A 23975-nucleotide genomic window follows, 5' to 3' on the forward strand; every position below is an offset into this window, starting at 1 on the left:
ATTCCCTTCCCTACCATATTTCTTTTAGTGCAGTGTTGTCAAACTCAGATAGAAAATGGAGCTGCTAAATCATCCATGAGGATCCCTGTGGGCCACATATTGACTTAGTTTTAAAATTATCTAAGTTTTCTTGTATTTTTATTTATTTTATTAGATATTTCCCAATTACATTTTAATCTGGTTTGGGCCACACTTGGGAGTGTTGTGGGCCAAACGTGGCCCCGTGGGCCACATGTTTGACGCCTCTGTTTCAGTGTGTCTTCTTGGAGTACCTGATAAATATTCATAAGCAGGGTTTGCAAGTTGGTCCCTCCAGTGTGCCGGGTAACCTGGTTTTCTGGGGTGAATGGAGTTGTGTTTAATTAAAGACTGAAGGGTAATTGAGGCGAAGCGCTTCAGCATTGAGTGGTATAGGTAAAATGCATTATTGCTGCAAAGCCATAACAAAAAGTAGTGGTCAGCAGTAGAGCTTTGGGAGGTGAACCAGTCTCCTAGTTAGGTCAGAAAACCAGGAACTTGCCTACACATGCTTCTGTCAATCCATTTAAGAATGTTCCATAGAATCTCAGACTTGAAAGGGACCTTAAAGGTCATGAAGTGCAACTGTTCACCCAATATAGGGATCCTTTCAACAACACCCCTGACAGATGGTCATTCAGCCTCCCAGTGAATTCCTTTAGCAGTGGGTAGCTTAACTACTTTTAGAGCAGTCTAAGGGTTGTTTTTTTTTCCTTTGGAAGTGTTGGTAATTTTTCCAAGAGTTTTGATAATTAATTAATTTCCTAAAGTGTATATAGGGTTTTGAATATCTGGAAGCAGAACATGAAAATTGAACCAAGGGCACAGTTTAAAGCTGCCAAAATATTTGAAAACTGGAATCTCAATCTCTCTTTTTTCTCTCTCTTCTCTTTTTCTCTCTCTTTTCTCTCTTTCTCTCTCATACACACACACACACACACACACACACACACACACACACACACACGCACCCCCTTACTCAGATTTCCTAATGTCACTGATACATATATATACATACATACATACATATATGCATATACATACATATATATGTATGTATGGTGCTAGTGATGTATGTAGGTGCTAAGAGACTTTAGAGATCATCTAATCCTAGCCTTCTCATAGAATGAAAGAATCAGGGAGCTAGACCTGGAAGATTATCTTAGAGGCTAATTTCAGCTCCCTCATTTTACAGTTGAGGACACTGAGGCCCAGGAAGTGAGTGGCCTAGTGTCCCACATACAGTACCTCTCAGGGAACAGATTAGAACATACTTCCTCTGCCTTTAATGCCAGAGTGCCTTTCACAGTATTACCCTGCCTCTCATTTTACAGATAAGGAAGCTAAGACTCCTGTTAGGAGAAGTGACATGCCCAATGTGAAATGGCTACTTAGTGGAGCCAAGAGCAGGACCCAAGTCACAGAACCATAGAAATTAAGAATTGTGAACTCAAGTGTCATCTAATTCAACCCCTGACCTGAAATATGAATTCCTTCTATTCCTAACAAGTGATCACCCAACCTCTGTGTTTCAGTTTCAAGGAACATACATAGTTCCTCCTGAGGAAAGTCATTCCACTTTGGGGACAGAAAGATGTCTTTTTATCTCTTTTATGACTTCTATTGATTTGTTCTAGTTCTTTCCTTTGGGGATAAACAAAACAAGTTTAATTTGACTTCAACATGACAGCCTCTTAGATATTTAAATATATTGATCATGTCCCTCTAAATGTGATCTGGCTTGTCGGTCCTTCCCAAAATATGTTACCCGAGAACTGAACATGGTACTCTAATTGTGGTCTGATCAGGACAGAGTATATGTCTTTCTCATTCTGATGTTATATTTCTATATTAATAAGATTGTATTAATAGAGATAGTATTAGATTAAACGAGCTTTTTAAAAATTTGCCACATCACATCACTAGATTTTTATTACACGGTCTTCCATCTAGCCCAGTTACTCCCATTTTGTACTTGTATAATTGATTTTTTTGAACTAAGAATGGGAGTTTTTATTTTATTAAATTTTATTTTATTAGACCTGGTCCATTGTATTCTGTGTTACCCTCCCCACCCGCCATTGGATAAGAATGCCACCTATACCTTCATTCATATCTGTTACTGCTCTAATAGAATAGGGTCATGGATACAGGAAATGGGGTACAGAAGTCTATCCTGCTCTAGAGGAAAATAGAAGGGGAAGAGGATAAGAGAAGGGAGGGGGGAGCGATAGAAGAGAAGGCAGACCAGGGGAAGGGGTATTCAGAATGCATGCCATCTTGGAGTGGGGGGAAGGGTGAGAAATTTGGAACTCAAAAACTTGTGGAAGTGAATATTGAAAACTAAAAATAAATAAATTTATATTTAAAAAAAAAGAATAGGGTCATGAACATGGCCTTTTGATGTTCCACTTGAGTCTCCATTCAGGTTGACGTTGATCCATTAATCAAAAGTCTCTTGAATCTTATTGTTCTGAGCCCACCAAAATTTACTGTCCTCTGCCCTACATGTCTTCATTTTATTCACAAAGATATTCTCAGAGACTTTGTCAAATGCCTTGATGAAATCCAATTATACCTTTTTGTCTGCAGCATTTCCCTGATCAATCAGTCTGTTAATGGAGCCAAAAAGGGAGAGCCCATTCAAAGACCTCCCCAAACTCTTGATTTTCAGCCTAGTGCTATTTTATTTTTTAATATATTTGTTTTTATTTTTTACCTTTTACCTGATATTTTCTCAGGTTCTGGGCATGTGGGTCTATCTCGTTTTAAAAGTCCAGCTTTAAGTAGCTTAAACTCAGATGTATGTATGTTTTTAAAGAAAAAAAGTTTACCAAATCATTAATATAGATGTTTCCATGAATTTTTAAAGAAATCAATGAGCAGGCCTTTTATTTTGCCTGCATTAAAGCATTCCTCTGCAGGGCTTAGGAAGTAGACATGTGGAGCCAGGAAAGGAGAATGAGACAATGACACTGAGGGCCCCCTCCCTGGGCCAGGATGCTCGGGACTCAGGTATTGTAAATCATAACAGACGTACCAATAACATCTTTAACAAATTTTGTGATATTGAGACTGTCTGAAACATAAACCTTAGGAATTTTAGAAAATTAAAATGCCTGTATTCCTGGTTCCAGCCATCCACCTTACTTCCCCATTTGTTGTCCAGAATCCATCGACTTCACAGGATTCTAAGGAGGGTCAACAGGAGAGGCAGAATAGGGCCCTTGTTTTGGACAGGGCAATGTATTATACAGTTATCCCTTCCCCATCTTGGGGCATGGCACCCCATGATTTGGAAAATCTGTGCGAAATATTTTTAGTCCCTCCCTTCATATCAGAGAAGAAGTCTGAATTTCTTCTTTTTCTTTTATGAGGGGTTTACAGTGCCTTATTGTAAATGTTGGGTTAAGTATTTGGTCATAGGCTCTGAGTCTCTGCTGGCCACTGAGTATCGTCTGTAGCTTTTGCAAAACTCCCCCCAAATTCCCATGTAATTTCTTATGCCGACCTGAGATATATTGAAACCTTGATGGGGAAAGGTGAGATGTAGAAGGGTAGCGGAAGGAACACTGGTTGTGGAGTCAGATGACTTGGGTTCAAATCCTGGCCTAATAACCAGTCAGTCAGTCAAGAAGCATTTATTTAAGGGCCTCCTGTTTACCAGTATTGTTGTTGTTCTGTCATTTCAGTTATGTTGTCTCTTCCTTGTCCCTGTAGAAAAATGAGCGGTGCCCCTTTGCTTTTGGGGGAAGGCAGCGTGATGTCGTGTAAACAGTGGTAGATTTAGAGGTGGAGGGCCTGGGTTTAGCTCCTGTTTCTGCCAGCTACTGCCTGGCTCCTTAACTATAAAACCAAGGAGTTGGACCTAGGTAAAGGGTGCTCATTCTCTGCTCCTGAAATCCGTCGTGTTATTACCTTGATGGTGCTGATTTGATTTTAAGTGGAAGCAGTATCCCAGTACTAGTGCAAAGAGCCCCAGACTGGGAGTGTTCAAATCTTTGTTCTGGCACCTCATACAATCTCAGAACTGGGAGGAGCCTCCGAGATCACCTCCAAGCACCAATGGTGTCAAATTCCCAAAGAAACGGGGGCCACCCATCCATTCATAAAGGTTGCTGCTGGCATTACTGACCTCATTTTAAAATGTAATGTCATTTATGTTTCCTTATAATTTTATTTCTTTTGTAATTGCATTTTAATCTGGTTCAGGCTGCCCTTGATTCCGGAATGTTATGGGCCACGTGCATGTTTGACACTTCTGATCTAGTCTAACCTACGATCCTGAACAAGAAATCCCCCTCTTATAACATGCCTAACAAGTAATATTAACATTTTCCTTGTGGACCACAAGAAGTGGGGGAAATCCGCTACCTTCTGAGGCAGCATATTCTTCTTTTTGGACACCTCTCATTAAGAAGTTTAATCATTACAATGAGCCAGTATGACTTCCACTGACTGCTTCTAGCTTTGCCATCTAGTCCTGAACATCAGAAGTCCAATCTCTCTTCCAAATGATAATTAAAATGAACCTCCTTTCTCTAAGTCTTTCCTTCTAGGGAGACATTCCCAATTCCTCCAGCCTATTCTTATGTGACATGATCCCACTTATGTAGGTCACGATCCTGGCTGTCCTCCAGTGAACTCTCTTTACTTATCAGCATCCTTTCTAAGATGTGGTCCCCAGAACTGTGCAGTGTTTCAGATAGAATGTGATCAGGACAAAGGACAGTGGGACTCTAGTTCTGAGCACTGGGACTCTGTATTTCAGCTTAGGAGCACAGCAGCTTTTTTTGCTGCACTATTTCACTTGCATTAGGATTTTGCCATCCATCAGAATTCCCATATCATTTTCAGACAAATTGCTCCCTTTTCAAACTTCCCACATTCTGTACTGGGGAGCTTTTTTTTTTAACCCAAGCTTAAGGGTTTTACATTTGTATCTCTAACATTCTAGTCATGATTCTTGTCATCTAACATGTTATCTATCTCTCCCAGTTTACCAATCCCTTCCCATGAGTAAATCTGATACTTCTTGTATGGTTTTGGATATATTCCTTTCCCTTTCTGGGACTTACTTTCCACATTGCAAAATGGAGGCGGGGGAAGGGTGTCGGATGGAACTTAGACCATCAGTTAGGTCCCTTATGTGAGTAAATATATACCATTCTATGGAAATGAAATAAATTTTTATAGAAGTATCATAATTTATAAAAATTTAGTTGTTCAATTCAACAGACATCTATAAAGCAATTATTTCCACAGCCAAAGAACATGGATTTGATTAAAAAAAATTCTTGGATTTTTTTAGTCTAGCTTGTATAAAAACAGGAATAGTAATGATTTTTGCAGTTACAGATAGTGACATAGCTCCTTTCCCATTAATGTTGTATAGGCTTCATCTCCTTGCTTTTTAATACCCATTTTACAGGCAAGTCACTGAGGCACAGAGATTAAGGGAGTAAACAACAAATGATAATTTGGTGGCAGCTTCTTGAAGAGGACCCATTTCCTCCCCTGCTTGGCTCCCTGCTTGTGGCTGTGTTGCTTTTCAGGAAAATGGCTTGTTAGGTTGATAGAGTAGATCAGTTAAAGCTTTTGTGTAGTGGGCTTTGTGAGATATTAGGGTAAAGTTAGGGACTGGGCCTGCAATTTCATTATAGGCTGTCCTGGTGAAAAAACTCCCTTTATGGGACAGCTAGGTGGTGCAGTGGATAGAGCTTCGGCCGTGAAGTCAGGAGGACCTGAGTTCAAATGTGGCCTCAGACCAAATACTTGCTACTTACTAGCTGTGTGACCCTGGGCAAGTCACTTAACCCCAATTGCCTAAAAAGAAAAAAAAAAGAAGAAACTCCCTTTGCCAATGCATCTTGTCACCTTTTTCATACTTCAAAAGTTGACTGGGGCATGGGGAGATCAAGTAATTTGTCCAGGGTCACCCAGCCAGCATGTGTCTTGAGGCAGAACCCGAACCCACTTCTTCCTGGCTTTCAAGCCAACTTTCAATCCACTGCACCCTTTTGTTGACTTCTGTGAGATACTCAGACAACAATCTAGGACCCTTGAAGTGATGTGATGTGCTTTTGAAGGAGATAGATAAAGGGAGATCTGTGTAAATAAAGTTGGAAAATTATACATTTGCCTTCTTAAATTCTCTCATTTTACTATCTCAAAAATTGGATAACTTTGTAAGTACAATGCAGACCCAATTAGAGGCAGGTGAGAAAGATAACTTAGAAGGCCATTTCATCAGAAGGACTTGAAAAATGATGGAAGAATGATTTAAACATTTCTTGGGGATTGGTATACAAGGAATAATACTGTCCTGGAAAGATTGATTTGTGGAAAAGACATTCACAATCCTAATCAGGAGTAAAAGTTGCTTGTAAATTAAATAAAAGGGAAGATTTCTTTGCAACTCTGCTCTCTCCTATTGAGGAGGCAGTTAGATAATGTGAAAAGACTACTAGGTTTGGAATTAGAGGCCCTGGGTTCAAATCCTTGTTGGGCTACTACCTCTGTGATCTTGGGCAAGTCACTAAACTTTTCTGAGCTTTGGCTGTAAGGCTCCTTCTAGTTCTATAGCTATAATCCTGTGATCTTGGAAGTGTCCTGTTCGTGAGAACTAAACCAATTTGTAAATAATGTTAAGACGTAGACTGGTAATTCATTCACATTTTAAATGGGTGTTTTAATGAACTTTAAACATAATTAAAATTAATTTAATTAATTTAAATTAATTGAATATTAATTCAGGAAATATTTGAGAACCTGATATACTTGGCATGAGGTAGGGTGGATATAAAAACTTTAAAAGACATGATTTCTACCCTCAAGGGGGCTGAAATTTAGTAGGAGAGAAAAAGTGTGGCCACAAGTAACCATGATATTGGAAAGTATGTGGTAAATGTCGTTAGAAGGTAAATAATTCTTTATGTGAGTTTATCAGATGGCAAGATTGCTTTTAGATGTGAGGCTTCATTAGAAGTAGCATTTGAGGGGCAGCTAGGTGGCGCAGTGAATAGGGCTGTGGCCTAGGAGTTAGGAGGATCTGAGTTCAAATCCAGCCTCAGACACATAACACTTACTAGCTGTGTGACCTTGGGCAAGTCACTTAACCCCACTGCCTAGCCAAAAAAAAAAAAAAGAAAAAAAAGAAGTAGCTTTTGAACCAGGCTTGAAGGATGTAGGAGTTTGATAGGTAAAGATAGAAAGCTGCTGGGGGGAGGGGATGGTATGAGCAAAGGTACAGAAGCAGGAAAGCAGAAGGTTGGAGATGGACATGTAGTCCAGTTTAACTGCGGCATAGCCCACTCGTAGGGAAGTATTGGAAGATGAGGCAGAATGGTATTCCAGGCTGCTTCTTACTTTCTCTGTGACCCTGGAAAAAGTCAATGAACCTCTCTGGGCCTCAGTTCCTCATTTGTAAAATGAAGGAGTTGGACTATTGGGCAAGGGGGTTTCTATCTAAGGTGCTTTACACCTCTCAATCAGTGATCCTAAAATTATATATGCTCATGGATATTATGTACAATTAAAGTGTTTTTTTTTTAATCAGACGCACTATTCTTATGATGAAGACTGTTTTTTGAGAAAGACAGATGGGAGGGATTCACTGGTAAAAAATAATGCCAATTTTGTTAGTCTTCATTTAAAGTATTGAGAGGCTATTTTTTCTTTCTTTCTCCTGGTATTAATTTTGTAAAGTCATCCTAAAACAGGTTCCCAGGGCTTGTTTTAAAAAATATTTCTAGGGGCAGCTAGGTGGTGCGGTGGATAGAGCACTGGCCCTGAAGTCAGTAGGACCTGAGTTCAAATGCGGCCTCAGACTAAACACTTAACACTAGCTGTGTGACCCTGGGCAAGTCACTTAACCCCACTTGCCTTAAAAACAAACAAACAAAAAATATTTCTATTACTGTCACAATATACTTGGTTTCCTTTTGCAATCGTATGTTTTTGTGTATTTAAAAATATTATTCCGATAAAGGGTTCATAGGTTTCATCAGACTGACACAAAAAAGGTAAGAATTCTTGGCCTCAGCTGAAATGGTAACCACCTGAAAATGATGGGAAGACCAGGAGCATCTGGAGGTCCTCTTGTCCACAGCAGTGATGGCTTGCCAAACTCAGGAAGAGGGAAAAGCTGTCACTGTGCCATTTTTGGGGAGGGAAGGTAGGAGAAGAATGCATTTTCCTTGATTCATTCAGTGTATGCCGTTTGCTGCATAAATGCTAAATCCTTAGGGTGTTTTGGAGTTGGCCATGGGAGATGGTGAGGAGAGGAAACTTGTTACTTTTTTTTTCTTCTTGAAATTGGAAAGGTTTTTCTACAGTCCACAATAAAAGATCCTAAAATGAGAGAGAGACAAAAGGTCCAACCACCAACAAAGTCAAGAATGTGGAGATGTGTTGTGATACTCCACCATTACTGATTTCCTTATTGTTGATCCTATTAGCTCATCTGGCAGAGATTCATCCCAACGGCTCTATGCAGATGTCAGGGGTTATTATTATTAATGGAATCTTAGAATCTCAAGTTAGAAGGGACCTTAAAGGTCATCTGGGCCAATCTCTTCACCATACAGGTGAGGAAACCAAAGCCTAGCTTTGGTTTGAGGGTAGCCGAAAGTCCCACAGCTAATAAATGGCAACCCCAAGTTTTAAAATCCAAAGACTGTGTTTTTTTCTATTACGCCAAGCTGTCTTCTGGAGTAGAGAGGTTTCTTCATTTAGGTTTAGTGGTTTTCATTAGTTTTTCATTTAGAAACCATTAGCCTATGAGCTCTTTGAGATCAGCCAGTATTTGTTTTCTGCCTTTCTTTGCATTCCTAGCCCTTAGCACATTACTTGGGTCATACCAGATGCTTAATAAATGCTGGTTGGTTGACGAATTGACTTTCATTTACCAACAACCCCACTGTCCTTTTTGTATCTCAGTCCAAGTTGACTGGTCAGATGAGCATAAGTACAGCTATCCCTTGGACATTGTAGGGGTTAGGGGTGCTGTGTGCCCTCCCTCCAAATCTGGAAAATACACATAAATTTTTTTTTCATACCAGAGAAGAAGTCTGAATTTTTTTCTTTTTCTTATATGGGGTGTTTATGGTACTTTATTGTAAAATTTGGGTTGATATTATAGAATACTATACATATATTTTATGCGTTTCTGAGTTTCTAAACTTTTTCTGTGTCATCTGCTGGCTTTCACGTGTTGACTGTGACTTCTGCAAAATTTCCCCAAAATTCTCATTTAAGTTCTTATGGCAACGCATGATATATTGAAAGTTTGTGAGCCAGAAGACCTGGGTTCTACTTGCACATTTGCTACTAAGTTAATGTGAGATTTCTTCCACCTATGAGATTCTGGGAATCCAAGGTGATACTGTGTGTACTTCTATAAATTAGGGAATGGGAGAGGTAATCGGTTCACTATGGATCTTCAGAAAATCTGTTTCCTTATAATGGAGTATATGGTAAGCCTGGGATTTAGTTATCCTCTGATTGCCTAAGTGACAATGTTCTTGTATTCCCTTTCCCTCCCACCCCTTCCTGCCCCCCAACAAAAAGATTTTTCAAGGTCCCAAGTGATCTAAAGCAGCTTTTAAAGTAAGGTACCTAAGTGTGAGATATCAGTGACGGACTAAGTACTTACAGGAGAAAATACAGATCAGAATTCTGGAGCAGGCAGGGGAGATGACTTCTTATAAAATCTCAAATTGATTCTGGAAATGAATGGTTAAATTGTCCCAGGTGCTTTGACTGATCGGAAGAGTTAATGTTGACCAAAGAGCAGATGATCAGCCAGGAAGTAATGCACCGTGATAATGTAATACAATATTTTAATGAATGAGCTGAAGGGGTAGCATCTCCCGTTGTGGTACAGCCACGAGGCACTCTGGCTCATAGGGGGTCAGTGGTGCGTTGTCCAGGCTGGTCACATGGCTTCAAAATCAGAAAGGATAATTAGAGACTTACAGTGTTCTCTATTCCCATGGGTTCCTTTTTGTCTGGTTGCTTCCCTCCTGCCGACCTGTCAGCTGATGACCGTGACTCTATTCAGTAAGTTTTGACCCATGGAGCACAAATGGTTTTCCTTGTGACTACTGACAAAATTGCTAGTGATTGGTATTAAGGTGTGGATTATAAAAGGACAGCATGCGTGTGTGTGTGTGTGTGTGTGTGTGTATAGACCTCTTTTTAGCTTGGTAGATTACTGCATCTTTGAGCTTTCTGCTTTCCTTTCTGATAATGTAAAGAGTCTGGAGAGTCCTGTAAAAGAGATGCATTTTATCTAGGTGCAACTGATACTCTTAGGAGAAAAGTGCTTAAGTTTTCAGTCTACTCTGAATTTGATCATTTGTGGTTTTCTTCCTTTTGTCTTTTTTTTTTTTAATCCTTCCTAAATAGAGTACTGGCGCTTAGAATACTCCCTTTCTGCCCATTAGGCTCCAGCTCAGGCTCTGCTCTGTCCTGTTTCTGTCTTCTTTTTGGCTTCGTCTCTAATAGGAATTACATAAACGACAAGTTGAAAAAATAAGTGGTCAGAAGTTTCATTTGTTCCAGATTGTGATAAACATTGAACACATTCGCTGTGAATAGTTTTAAAAAATGATTTCACTTTCTTTCCATGAAATTGTACAAATCCATATTGGTAAGTGTAGTTAGACTATGCAGACCTCAAATTTTCTTTGGAATCAGGAAGTAGACCGGGTAGTTTTTATGCCTAGTGTGTCCGAATCATATTTATTGCTGAATATTCCTACCTTGCTTCTAATTCAATGGTTGTCACTCTCTCTTAGAATCATTGTGGCACATTTTTGTTGGCTATTTCCTTCTATGAAAGTGGGCTGGACATTTCTTAGAATTTCCTCCGATTTCCCTCATGGCCGATTATTTTTGCCTGCTTCAAGTTTCTGCAGTAGAGTCTGACCTGGTCTTCCTAGTTCAAGCCTCTCCTCCTCTAGTCCACCTTGCCTGCTACCTTAAGGATTAGAGAGTGACTTCATCCATGTGCCCTCCACCTATGCAGTCATAAACCCTGGATCACTTGGAAGGTGGTCTCTGAGAGCCTCTCTGTCTGAAAGGCTCACGAGCCTCTCAGAACTTAGTTTATTGTCTGTCTCTTTTCTGTGCCTCTCTGTCTCTCCCTCTCTCCCCCACACTCTCTTCTCCCTCTCTTTTTCTTTCTCTCATCCTTCATCTCTCTTCCTCCACTCTTCTCTCATTATTTAAGGTTATAGATTCAGGACTGTAGGGGATTTGAGAAGTCATACGTGTGAGGACCCTGAGGCACAGAGATCCTTGGGGGAAAGGACTGTTTTCAATGTTTCTTTGCATCCCTAATGCTTAGTCTGTACTGTGAACTTAATAAATGCATGGTGTTTCATGATGTCTTTGTGTGAAGTTATAAAGATAGTGTCAGAATCAGAATTTGAACCAAGGGTCCTGTGATTGCAAATTCAGTGCTCTTTCCACCTGTTTTGACCTGTGATTTCATCAGTGACAAAACTCGGTAGTTTCTCTGCTAATGTGGATGAGCTGTTCTTCTGCAACATCTGTCTTAGAGAGTTGCCTGTAATACAGGTTACATGACTTGATCCATGCTCATCAGTTAGTATATGTCAGAGCTGGTGCTTGAACCCAGGTCATACTGACTGCAAGGCCAGCTCTCTGATCATTACACCTGGCTGTAAGTCAATCTAGGTATTTCTCCATAGTTATCTATATTAATTTAAAAATAAGGATGTCCTATGGTGTGTATGTGTAATATTCTAGACACATGTCCTTGTGATACATGCATACGTGTGTGTGTGTGTGTGTGTATGTGTGTGTGTATGTATGCATGTATCCATATGCTTAATAGGAGGCAGCTAGATAGCTCAGTGGAGAGAGTACTGAGCTTGGAGTCAGAAAGACCTGAGTTTAAATCCAGCCAGAAATACTCACTAGCTGTGTGACTCTGGGCAAGTCATGTAACCTCTGTTTGACTTAATACCCTGGAGAAGGAAATGGCAAACCACTCCAGTATCCAGCATTTCTTTGCCAAGAAAACCCCACATGGGGTCACAAAGAGTCAGACACGACTGAAATGATTCATCATCATCATCATCGTCATCATCGCAACAACAACATGTGTGCATATTGGTTTGGTCAAGTTATCCTAAGCCAGGAGTTCTTAACCTAGGGTGTGTGTGGGTATGAGTGTGTATATGTGTGTGCAGTATAGATATATGCACTTGGGCATACACACACGTGTGTGTACCTAGATAGTACACATAGGCATACACGTATATGTATACACATAGATGTGTATATTTGAATCTCCAAAAGATCATGGCACTTTTCCATCTGATTTGCTGCTGAAACCTTTTTTATGTGTTTTCTCCTTGATAGCAGGACTGTCTTATTTTTCTATTTTCATCTATAGCACTTAGCATCTAGTACTTTGCAAATACTAAGCACTTAATAAATACTTCTTCATTCATATCATAGGATCGTAAATCGAGTGCTAGAAGAGAACGAATGTTAGAAGGGCCGTTGGGAAGATATGTTGAAGTTATCTAGCCCAGGGCTTCTTCACCTTTTTCCACACACAATCCCTTCAGCACTTCTTAAACTCTGGGTCAGTCATGACCCACAGTTTAAGAAGCACTGGTAGCCCAACCCTGTCATTCTGTGGATGAATATGTGTACACACACACACACACACACACACACACACACACACACACACACGTAACTGTCCTACCCTTGAAGCTATTTCATTTAAAATTTTTAAAAAATTATTTTATTTTGAAATTAAATAAAACAAGTATTTCCATAACATAGCAAAATAGAAAAAAAAGATTGTACATGAAACCGCAAATCTGTTGTGTACAACTTGTTATTCCTTTTAAATATATAATAAAGTCATCATTAACTTTATTTTTTTCTCCCCCCTCCCCCAGAGATGGCTACTGTTAGGCACAAATATATGTGTATGTATATGTAAAATAATTCTGTATATACATCTGTTTGTCAAAAGAGATTTCAAAATGCTGGGCCTTATGTTCCATTGATAGGGTCATGTTGGAACCATATTATATCAAAGGAGGAGGAAGAATACCTTTCTTCCTAGAAATCTAGCTTTCATCATGACATTCTTGCATAGAAATGTTCATTGTGTCTGATTAGGAGTAGTCCTGCTATGAAGTAATAGAAGTGGTGAGATTGAAAAAAGAAAAAGGAAAAGAATAGATCTGTGAAAAGAAATAAAAGGAAGAATTGCCTGGATTTTAAGGCTGATTGCCTGTCCCTGGGGAAAGACAGAGAAAAGAAAGTGCTTTTGAGTCTAATGGGAACATGAGCCATTGTCAGAAGCAGGGATATTGGCATGGGGGGTGGGGTTGCTCTTGTGGAACCTACTTTTGAAGTCAGTTGGGGCATGCTGAGTTTGTGGAGACAGTGGGACAGCCAGGTGCCCAGTTGGCAGGTGGAAATGTGGACTTGGAACCTAGTGGAGATGTCAGGACTGGAGATGTAGATTTCTTGTATATAGCCTATTGAAGTTGATCTGATAATTGAAGCTCAGAAAGCAGATGGAGAAAGAGAGAATATGGAGTAGTAGCCAAAGACTACAACCTTAAGGGAAAAAATTTTTTTACAAACTATAGTGAACAGCTTAATTATATACTGGATTTTTTTTTAAAATAATGTCCCATAAAGGGCACTGAAATCGAGGTATTGGCAGTTATTAGGTATATGGCCCCAGCTGGGTTACATCATCTTTCTGAGCCTCAGTTTCCTCTTTTGTAAGATGGAGGTAATATTACTTGTAATACCTAGCTCACAGAGTTGTTTGGTGAAAGCATTCTGTAATCTACAGAGTGCTAGAGGAGAGGTTCCCAAGCTTATTTGGCCTACCACTCCCTTTTAAACAAAAAATTACTTGGTGCCTTCCTGGAAATCTTCAACCCTTTAATAGTATTTTTGCAGTTTGCATCATTTCAAAAAAATATAAAACTTTTTTAAATGACACATCTTAAATTTAATAATTTATTTTAAATTTGTGGGTTTTTTTCCTGCGTTGAAATTTTGATGATGCAATATTACATCATAATATCATACTATAAACACATATTCCTGCCAATTGATGCTGTACTTCTGACAATGCGGGACATGCCCACTAGCCAACACTTGCTTGTTAAGACCTGTAGGCAGATTTGGCGCAGTGAATAGAGCAAAGACCCTGAAGTCAGGAGGACCTGAGTTCAAATTTGGACTTGGCACTCACTAGCTGTGTGACCCTGGGCAAGTCACTTAACCCCAATTGCCTTAAAACAACAACAACAACAAAAAAAAGACCTGTAGGCAGATTTGACCACTGACGGGTTATAACTTATATTTTGTGTTATTTATTTGGAAAAGAATGTAATCACTACAACTTTAACTCTGTTACACAACAGATGAGACTTGTATGAATGGTTTTTCAAAACTTTTCTTCCCTTTTTTCCTTATGCTTCCACTGCCCATTTATTTTTATTCAGCCTCCCCCAGTTGCACCTCAGGCTGCTACTGCCCCCCTCCCCCTATTGGTACAGCGCCCCCCAGGGGAAGTATCTCCCACTTTAGGAACCTTGCTAGGGAAATGAGGTTTGTTATTTCCTTTTAATACAAAGCATGCCCTCCAACCAGAGGAGTTTTTTTTGTAGCCTGATACTCCACTCTTGGCGTAACTCTAAAACATTGGACTTTGTTTCAGGGAGCCTGGATTTCTTTCAAGACCACTGAGGTTTGCTGTCATTTTCTTGGTAGCTGGTACTGGGTTTTGCTTAGCGGCTACCGTTTCCACAGTTTATGGTGGCTTTAGAAAATTAATCCTGTGCCTGCAGAGGGTTCTGTCTGGTTGAAAAGCCTCTTAAGACGTGTGGGTTTTGTGACTGAAGAAGCTTGGACATAACTGCTCTTTCTCTCTAGAGCAGTTAATGGTGAATTGGGCCTTGCTTTGGTGAGTGTTAAAATGGCCTAAGAGGATTGCCCTACGGGAAACTCTCCCTAGGTGACTCACTGGTGAGCCGTTTCATGTACAGCTTGTTGCAGGAGAATTATGGTTAAAAAAAACTATCGTGGCTGATTTTCCTATTTAAGTTGAGTAAATAGATGTAGCAGTGACATTAATAACCTTTATTTTGGTTGCTAGTGTCCGGTATTTCTATTTCCCATGAAAGTTCTATTCTTCCTAATCATAATGGGAGGATGGCCCCGGATTCCTGGAGACTCAAATCAGTGGAGTATATGAGCTCTGCAGATCCTACCAAGCTTGGAAAGGTCTTGAGTACCCACCTTAGCTGAGTTGGGAAAGACTCCTCACCAGAAGGGCTGACTGAGAGGTAACTTTAAAAAAAAATTGTGTTTTGCTTTAGTCATAGCTGTTTGTGAAAACTATTTTCTAAGACACAGAGGGTCTGCAGTCAGTGTTGGTAGCAGGTATGCCACAGCAGGGAGAGGTCAGATCCTAGAAATACTAAAATGTTTGGGTGTTTATAATTTATGTATGTTTTTAAGGAAGCCAGACTATTTTCTATCAGCTGAGATCACATCACCAGATTTGTAACAGGAGAGAGCTGTTGTTTGGAGACTGTCAGAAGTACTTTTCTGAAGGTGATAAATTTATTTTATTGTTATTGTTGTTCAGTTGTGTTCCATTCTTTGTGACCCCATTTGGGGTTTTCTAGGCAAAGGTACTAGAATGGTTTGCCATTTTCTTCTCCAGCTCATTTTTTGTGACCGTATTTGGGGTTTTCTTGGCAGAGATACTGAAATGATTTGCCGTTTCCTTCTCCAGCTCATTTTACAGATGAGGAAACTGAGACAAACAGGGTTAAGTGACTTGTCTAGGATTACACAGCTAGTAAGGGTCTGAGGCCAGATTTGATGTCAGGTCTTCCTGACTCAGGCCCAGCACTCTTATCTACTGGCCACTTACCTGTATTATTTTAGGGAGTGAGATTTCTAAAGGTGTATGACCTTATGTGAACCTGAAATGGGATGAGAATGTTAGAACTGGAAGGAATCTTAGACATCATTCAATTCGACCAACTCATTTTACACCTGGAGGAACTGAGGCCCAGAGAGGTTGCCTACCTTTTGCTTCCTGCCCATTGTCACCTGGTGAGCAGGTAGCAGAGCAGGGATCTGGATCTCAGTGCTTTGGCGCCAAATCCATCATTCCCTGCTAAATGCCTGCTACAGTGGGCACATCTCTAGTTTTAAACTTATTTTGCTTTCTGATTCTCGCTCTATGGGTTATGTGTAATAGCTTAATACAATACAGAAAGTCTTTTAGTCATCATGCTCAGCACATAGGATAAACACTTTGTCTAGGTGCAGAGGGGATTTATTTTGGCTTTCCCCCCCCATAATTGTTAATGAGAATTCAAACATTTCTTGAGTGCCTGCTGTGTACAGATCACTTCTAAGAGTGCAGAATTTAGAGCTAGTAGGAACTTTATAGATCCTTATTTTACAGTTGAGGAAACTGAGGAACAGAAAGGTATATGACTTGCTCAGAATAATAGCTAACATTTAAGGTTTGCAAAGCACTTTACATATATTTTGTCATTTAATCCTCTCAATAACTGTTGTGAGAAATGTGCTTTTATTATCCCCACCGAACAGATGAGGAAACCCAGATTCAGGACACCTTGCTCAGAGTCATATAGCTAGCGATTAAGTATCTGAGGCCGGATTTGAAAAAATACTATGAGATTTTTTTTTTTATCATGAAAATACCATGAAGTTTTCTGACTCCGAAGTGTAACACTCTTTCCACCTCACTGCCTCACATAGGTCAGGGCTCGCATTCAAATCCACTGCTTTTCCCACTATATCACTCTCTGCCTTAATGATAATATTTTATTCTTAGCTGCATCCTGACCATTGCCAGATAAACACTGACTTCCTATTTCATAATCCTTATAGACTGTTGTCAGTTAACTCTTTACTCACACCTATGCAGTGATGGAGTAGTAAATGTGGCATTTGGGGATTTACCAGGTTTAAATGCTCACAGTGAAAATTTAGCAGTTGGCTCTTGAGAGCCCGTATCTGCTGGCTTCACTCTCTGCGGTCTGCTCCACCAGCATTTACCTAGTGAGTAAAAATCTTCTTTGAAAAGATCACCTAAGGGGGCAGCTAGGTGGCACAGTGGATAGAGCACCAGCCCTGGATTCAGGAGGACCTGAGTTTAAATTTGGCCTCAGACACACAACACTTACTAGCTGTGTGACCCTGGGCAAGTCACTTAACCCCATTGCCTAGCCAAAAACGAACAAACAAACAAACAAACCCCCCAAAACAAATAAAAAACAAAAAAAAGAAAAGATCACCTAAGGCCCAGGGATTTCCCTTAACTACTTTTCCCCTCAATATCTTCTGTTCTTCCTTCTTGGCGGATCTTCCACCTTTTTTTTTTTTGTATTCTGTCTTGGCTTGTGTGAACTTGTTTGTGGGAGTTGGGGGTGGGGTTTGGTATCGGTTGTGGCGGGGGTGGAGGGTTTGATGAGAAGGCTGCTGTATTAGATTTGAGATGAATAGACCCTGGATGTTGACCAAAGCTTTGGCCCTGTGGATCTGGGAAATGTGAAGGATCCCAGAAGTAGAAATTAATAACAGACTGGGTGTAGAGAGTTCTGGTCTGAGTTTTTGATGGCCTACTGGCATTGCCAACTGTGGTGGAAGAAAGCTAATTTGAGTAGGTGAGTGATGAGACATTTAGCATGAGGTAGATGCCTTGATGATAGAATGCCATGATGTAAGCTTGGACTGGACTCAGTTCATTAATAGGTATATTTGTGTTCTGTCCTTATGTAGTTGGGAGCAAATTTTTCTGAGTATATAAAATGTGTATGTATTTACACACACGTATACACACGTGATATACCATATGCATGTCTGTAATATACGCACTCTACACATGTGTATAATAAAACACGCACACATTTACAATGCAACACACAGACTGTATGCATATGTGCACATACCATATACATGTGTACTATAGATGGCATGCATACACGTGTATAACACAATATATATACCTTTATGTACATAAACTATACGTATAGTACATGCACATGTGTTCATGTACACATACTGTGTATACATATACGCATGTATACAATGCACAGTATATATGTGTACCTATATACACAACACAGACCTACACATATACATATACATGGTGTACATACATGTGTTATATACATGTACATGTAAATTCACATTCATATATAGATACACTCTATATATGTATATATTTCATGCATATGTGTGTATACATGTACTTCTTATAAATATATGTAGGTTATATAATCATCTATTCATATATGTTAGGCATACTTGCATATACATCCATATGCTATATATATACACACACATACACATATATGTACACACATACATATACACACATATAGTATATGCATATGCATACACACATGATGTTCATGTATGTGCGTGTATATATGCATACACATATACTCTGTACATATATGCATGTGTATATAAAGTGTCGGAGAGAAACAGCAAAGGATAAAGATGTACTCAGTAGGTGTTGAGGGTTTTGAAACTCCCTCAAGAATACCCTATAGGATTATCTAGCTGAAGGTTATAGCTTTTTTTTTTAAGGCAATTGGAGTTAAGTGACTTGCCCAGGGTCACACAGCTAGTAAGTGCCAAGTGTTTGGTCTGAGGCTATATTTGAACTCAGGTCCTCCTGACTTCAGGGCTGAAGCTCTATCCACTGTGCCACTGAAGGTTATATCTAAGATTAGTTGGGAAGAAGGTATTTAGAAGCACTAAAGGGCAGAGAAATAAAAGAGGTGATCCAGTAGATGTGGGTTTATGTTGAATGGAGACAAGAAGTCAAGTTGGACAAAGTTAAGGAGAGAGATAAGGTCCATTAAGGAACACAAGCCAAGAAGCCACTGCCCATCAGGGGAAACGGGAAATGAGGACATAACGGGGAGAAATGGGAAGGGGATTGCATAGCTGGTAGACCCTCTTCTCTTCTCCCTCCTCAACCCTTACCAGTATCTTTAGGTTTGAAATACAACTATCCGTCCCTGGTAAGGGCTTACAGTTTTAAGTCTTTATCAGTTAACACCTTAGCAGACTCTAAATAGAAGAGTTGCAATGAGTATAATAATTATTAATAATAATAACAACAATAAGAGCATTTATGGAGAGCTTTAATTTTTACAAACCTTATATGATCCTCACAACAACCCTGGGAGGTAGGTTATCCCCATTTTACACATGAGGAAACTGAGGCAAAGAAAAGTTAGGTGACCTACCCAGGCTCACACAGCTAATAAGTGGCTGAGGTTCAGGTCTGACTCCAAGTCCAGTGTTGTACCCATAAGAAAGGTTAAATTCTTAGAGGAGTTGAGCAGAGATCTAGAAGGAGGACAAGGGCATTGTTAGTTGTGAGAGGATTGCAAAAGACCATCCCACATCTGTTTTATGGTGTTGCCCTGTCTGTGTCCCTACTAGTCCTTCCTATGGCAGCTTTAGCACAGTTGCCATAGGTTTTGATTACCAGCTGTAGAAATAGAGCCTTAGATATGGAAACCAGTAACAGCTGGCTAACTCCAGAATGGGGGGCATTCAGATGTATTGGGCTGCCAGGTGACTGGCAAATGGATGACCATTTGTTGGAGATGCTGTATCTGGCCTTCATGATTTACGTACTGGTTGGACTCAATACCCTTTCTAATTCTAAAATGCTTTGATATTTTTCTCCTGGACATATTTGCCTTCTCAGTGTTCTTCTCCAACCTTAGCTTCCTTGCTACAGCCTTCTTCTGGCTGGTGCTATAAACAGTCTTTCCTTAAGGGTTTTTAACAACCCCCAGTTCCCACCTGGTGCACCTTTATCCCTTGAAGCTCTTCTCTCTCAATAGTGTGATGCTGGGTGATCATTACTTGACTTTTATCCTTGACCTCTGCTTTAACAGCTTCTTCTGGTAAAATGGTTTGGGATTGAGCTGCCTTAGGATTGTCCAGGACCCTCTTCCATTCCCTCCCTGCAAAAGGTTCTAGGTTCCCTTGAAAGTGAAAGGTTTTAGTGACTATTTTTCTAATGACATAAATAATGCATTTACTCAGAGCCCTAGTTAAGAATTCTGCACCTTGCTGTGAATTTAGTTGGGGTTTCAGGAGAAATATCCTAAGGGTGACCACACTTATCCATGGTTGAAATAGTTTAGAGATGTAACACACGTCATGAGAGTTGTGGAGTCCAGGGTGTTTGAAGGGAGAAGAGGTTAGGGTGGAAAAGAAGACTGAATTAGGTACTGAACATGTGAGAGAATGACTTGGAGGTCCATAGATAAAGAAAACAGGGTTCTGGACAGGAACCAGATAGTGAGGGATTAGACCTTTAAAACTGGCGCCAGGCTACCTTTCCTGATTTATTACACATTAATCCCCTTCACATACACTGCGGTCCATTCAAACTGGCCCACTTGTTAATCTTCACATGAGAAACTTTATCTCCCTTCTCCCTTGCACAGGCTGTCTGTCCCCTATGTCTGGAATGCACTCCCTCCTTATTTCAGACCCTTAGAATTCCTCGTGTCCTTCAGAACCAAGCCTGATCACCACCTCCTACAGGAAACCTTTCCAAATTCTCCCATCCCCGGAAGCTAGTGCCTTCCCCACAAAAATTCCCTTACTGTGCATATGTTTTGTATTTATGTATTTTTTTTCTGCATACACATTGTTCTCTATTCCCCAATAAAAAGGGGGATGTGCCTGTTGTTTCCCTAGTAGGAGAAGAAGTCGCCCTCCTCTAGGACAGGGATTGTTTTTTGTCTTTGTAGCCACCAGTGCATTTCACTTGTGATTAAGTGATATAGTGATTAAGTGATATAGAAGTGTGGCTGCTGAGATGATATTGGGAAGTAGAGATTGTGCTAACTCCATCTCCTGGCCATGTGTGTTAGGGGGGTATTGGAGAAGGAACCCCTACCTTAGAGGAGGTGTCAAGATATGTGTGAGTTCAGGGGGAAAAACAGACAAACCCCAAACTTTGCTCCAATAAGTACAAGAAGATGGAAGGAATGTAAGAAGGAGCAAACTAGGACAATTGAACAATAGAATTGAGTTAATTATTGTGGGACACTGGCCTGAGAAGCTGTCCTGGTCACCTTCCCTGCTGATCCTGCACCTATGTTCTGCCAGCCTGGCACAGGTAGCCTTCCCCAGTGGGAAGGCAACTCCTGGAGTACAGTGGAAACAAATGGGGATTTGGAACAATCTGGATTTGAATCCTACCACTGGTTTGACTGTGCAAGCTGGTTCACTTTTCTGGATCCAGTCTCATCTGTAAAAATAAATAGGGTCTCTACACCAATACACTGATGATTAAAATTTCAGAGAACCGGCTTGGGGACTTGACAGTGATTCCACAACACAGCCGTTGTGGCCCGAGGCGGGGCTTGAACCCAGGGCCTCCTAAGCCTGGTGCTCTATCCACTTTAGCAAGAGGAAGATGAGAGCTGGTGGATAATTATAATTATAGAACCATTACTTAAGTTCATTCTTCAGAACAGGTGCGGGGTTTGGAGCAGCTGCTGGGATTGTAGTGGGGTTCATAGCTGTTTGCCAGAGCAGCTCTAACTAAGCCTTCCAGATTATGAACAGGTGCCTTGTTGTACACTGATAGATAAGCCATTATGTAGCTGGCTTTATAATAATAACAAGAATAATTTACTTTTAACGCTTAAGGGGAAAAGGTCCCTGTATAGAATAAATTCCAGGTCCTTTACATGAAATGTTGGGTCTCTAACTTTCAGGGACTAATAGAGTCCACTTTGAATTTATGTGATTTTGTTTCTACTTCATTTTTTAGATGCCCGGTTACTTTAAATTCTAGTTTCCAACAAAATTGCAGCCCAGACACTTAGGGAAGGGGAAGAGAGCAGGGCTGAAATACACAAGTTTCTCTTAGGGGCCCTGAAGCTGCCTCTGTATTCCATTGGTTAGGTCTGGTTGTCACTGGGGAGTTTGAGACCTTTCTGAACTGCTGTGATTATTAGCTTCTTTAGAGGGGGTGGTGGTGGTGGTGGTGGTGGTGGGGTGGTGGTGGTGGTGGTGGTGGTGGTGGTGGTGGTGGTGGTGGTGTGGTGGTGGTGGTGTGGTGGTGGTGTGTGGTTGTGTGTGTGTGTGTGTGTGTGTGTGTGTGTGTGTGTGTGTGTGTGTGTGTGTGTGTGTGTGTGACTTATCTCAACAAATTAACATTTGCAAATTAAAGATCAAAGGCAAACACAGGCATAGAATTGCCACAGCTGATCCTCCTATGATTACGATAAAATGCATCAGGTCTATTTTTTCAATCATTTATTTTCCGTGCAAGGAGCCTACTTTAAAATGAGAAATTGAAATTAATTCCTCTTTCCGAATTATTAATGCGCAAGGGGAAAATGATAAAGCTGATATTTAATTTCTCCCTGGCAAGTATTTCCCCCACCCCCTTCTTCTCTCCCTCCCCCCCACCCCAGTAGCCAGGACCCAACCAACCTAAAACAGTCCTTCTATTCCCCATTCTTTTCCCCCTTGCCCCACCCCCTTAGTGTCTGGGCCGGGCTCCAAATGGTTAATGGGAATGCTTGTGAGGTCATGTGTGACTTCACCACCATTTAGACATTTGAACCAGGTCTCTTCTAGGGAAGTTGTTCAAAAAAGGAGGTTGGAAAGTAGGGTGGGGGGTGGGGATGGGCGTAGGGGTGGGTCCTCCTTCCACTTCTTTCAAGTTCTTATCCTCAGGCCCCAGAGGGATACAGTGGCATTCTGGGAAAATGTCAGAAGGCAGTCAGCGGGTAGTATCTGTTCTTGCAGCAGCAGAAGCAGCACCAGCTATAGAGATAGCCCCGAGAAAGAGTCCTAGCCGAAGATAAAAAGTTTGCTGAGCAAACGCAATGGGAGAATGCTTCTTCTATGTATGGCAGACTTGTGGACCGATTGTCTGGTGAAGGAGGTAACTGCAGTTTGGCGTATTAGTGAATTCTTTGGGTGGTTGCATTTTATTATCTTTTTTTTCCCCTTTCGAGTTGCAAAACACAACTGAGAAAAGTCCTGGGGAGGAACTTAAGAAGAAGAATCCAAAGATTTCTTCTTGGAGGCTAGTGTAAAGAGAATAAAGGATGACTGTTTTTAGGAAACTTTGCTCCAGGGCTAAGGAGGTTGAGGGTTTATTTTTGTTTTGTGTTGGTGGAGAAAAGGGCTGGAAGGAAGGATTCTTCTGGGCTTAGTTTAGCATTTATCGCTTCTAAAAAAAGTTTGCATCCTTTGGGGGAGCTGGTACTTGCGAATCCCCAAGTGCAACCCCCTATCCCTCTCTGCGGAGTGCATCGATCCGGGGTGAGTCAGGCATTCCCTGGGTCTCTAGACGCCTCTTAGCTCTCCGCTGCCCCAGTCTCACTCCTTGCCTCACTTTGGATGACTCTGGCTGCGGGAAGTGCAGCCTGGCAGAACGTTCGTAGCAGAGTCTAATCTTTTTGAAGCCGCTTTAAAAGACGTAAGAGTAGTACTTCAAAGAGGAGTCTGTCATGTAAAAAGGAGGAAGGCACGAGGGGGCTTCATGTCCAGCTAAGGGGGAATTGGGAGTTTCCTTTGATCTTTGGGAAGGTCTCTCGGTGAGTTTCAGGTTCAAAAAGTGCGATAAGTATTTGGTAGGTCTAAGACTTGGAGGGTTGGTTGCATGGAAGAAGGTGAATCCTTTGGTAGTCGGTGCTTTCTTGAAGCACCTTAAAGTTGTAGACTTCATTTTGGTTCAGGATCTGAAAGTTACTGTGAACTCCAGTGCTTTGCCTCTCAGAGGAGTAAGAAAGATGGGTTTTCTTTTAATTGGGCTTCAGTATTACCTCTCAGGAGCAAAGTTATGAATTGTGCTTAAGTGTCCACTTTTCTGG

General features: G+C 40.7%; 1 protein-coding gene across 4 annotated transcripts in view; it reads left to right on the forward strand.

Moving 5' to 3' along the window:
* Positions 1-23975, forward strand: part of PSD3 (pleckstrin and Sec7 domain containing 3) — a 607844-nt gene that overhangs the window by 219052 nt on the left and 364817 nt on the right. Inside the window, exon 1 of one of the 4 annotated variants that reach the window (XM_078149618.1) lies at positions 22849-23041. The exons of the other annotated variants lie outside the window; for them this stretch is intronic. The gene's annotated coding sequence lies outside the window, so the exon portion shown is untranslated. Of the gene's footprint in view, positions 1-22848; positions 23042-23975 lie in introns of those variants that run through there. 4 annotated transcript variants of the gene reach the window in all.

The sequence above is a fragment of the Phascolarctos cinereus genome, unplaced genomic scaffold, assembly GCF_003287225.1.
Source record: "Phascolarctos cinereus isolate Bilbo 61053 unplaced genomic scaffold, phaCin_HiC Scaffold_2;HRSCAF=192, whole genome shotgun sequence".
Lineage (NCBI taxonomy): Eukaryota > Metazoa > Chordata > Mammalia > Diprotodontia > Phascolarctidae > Phascolarctos > Phascolarctos cinereus.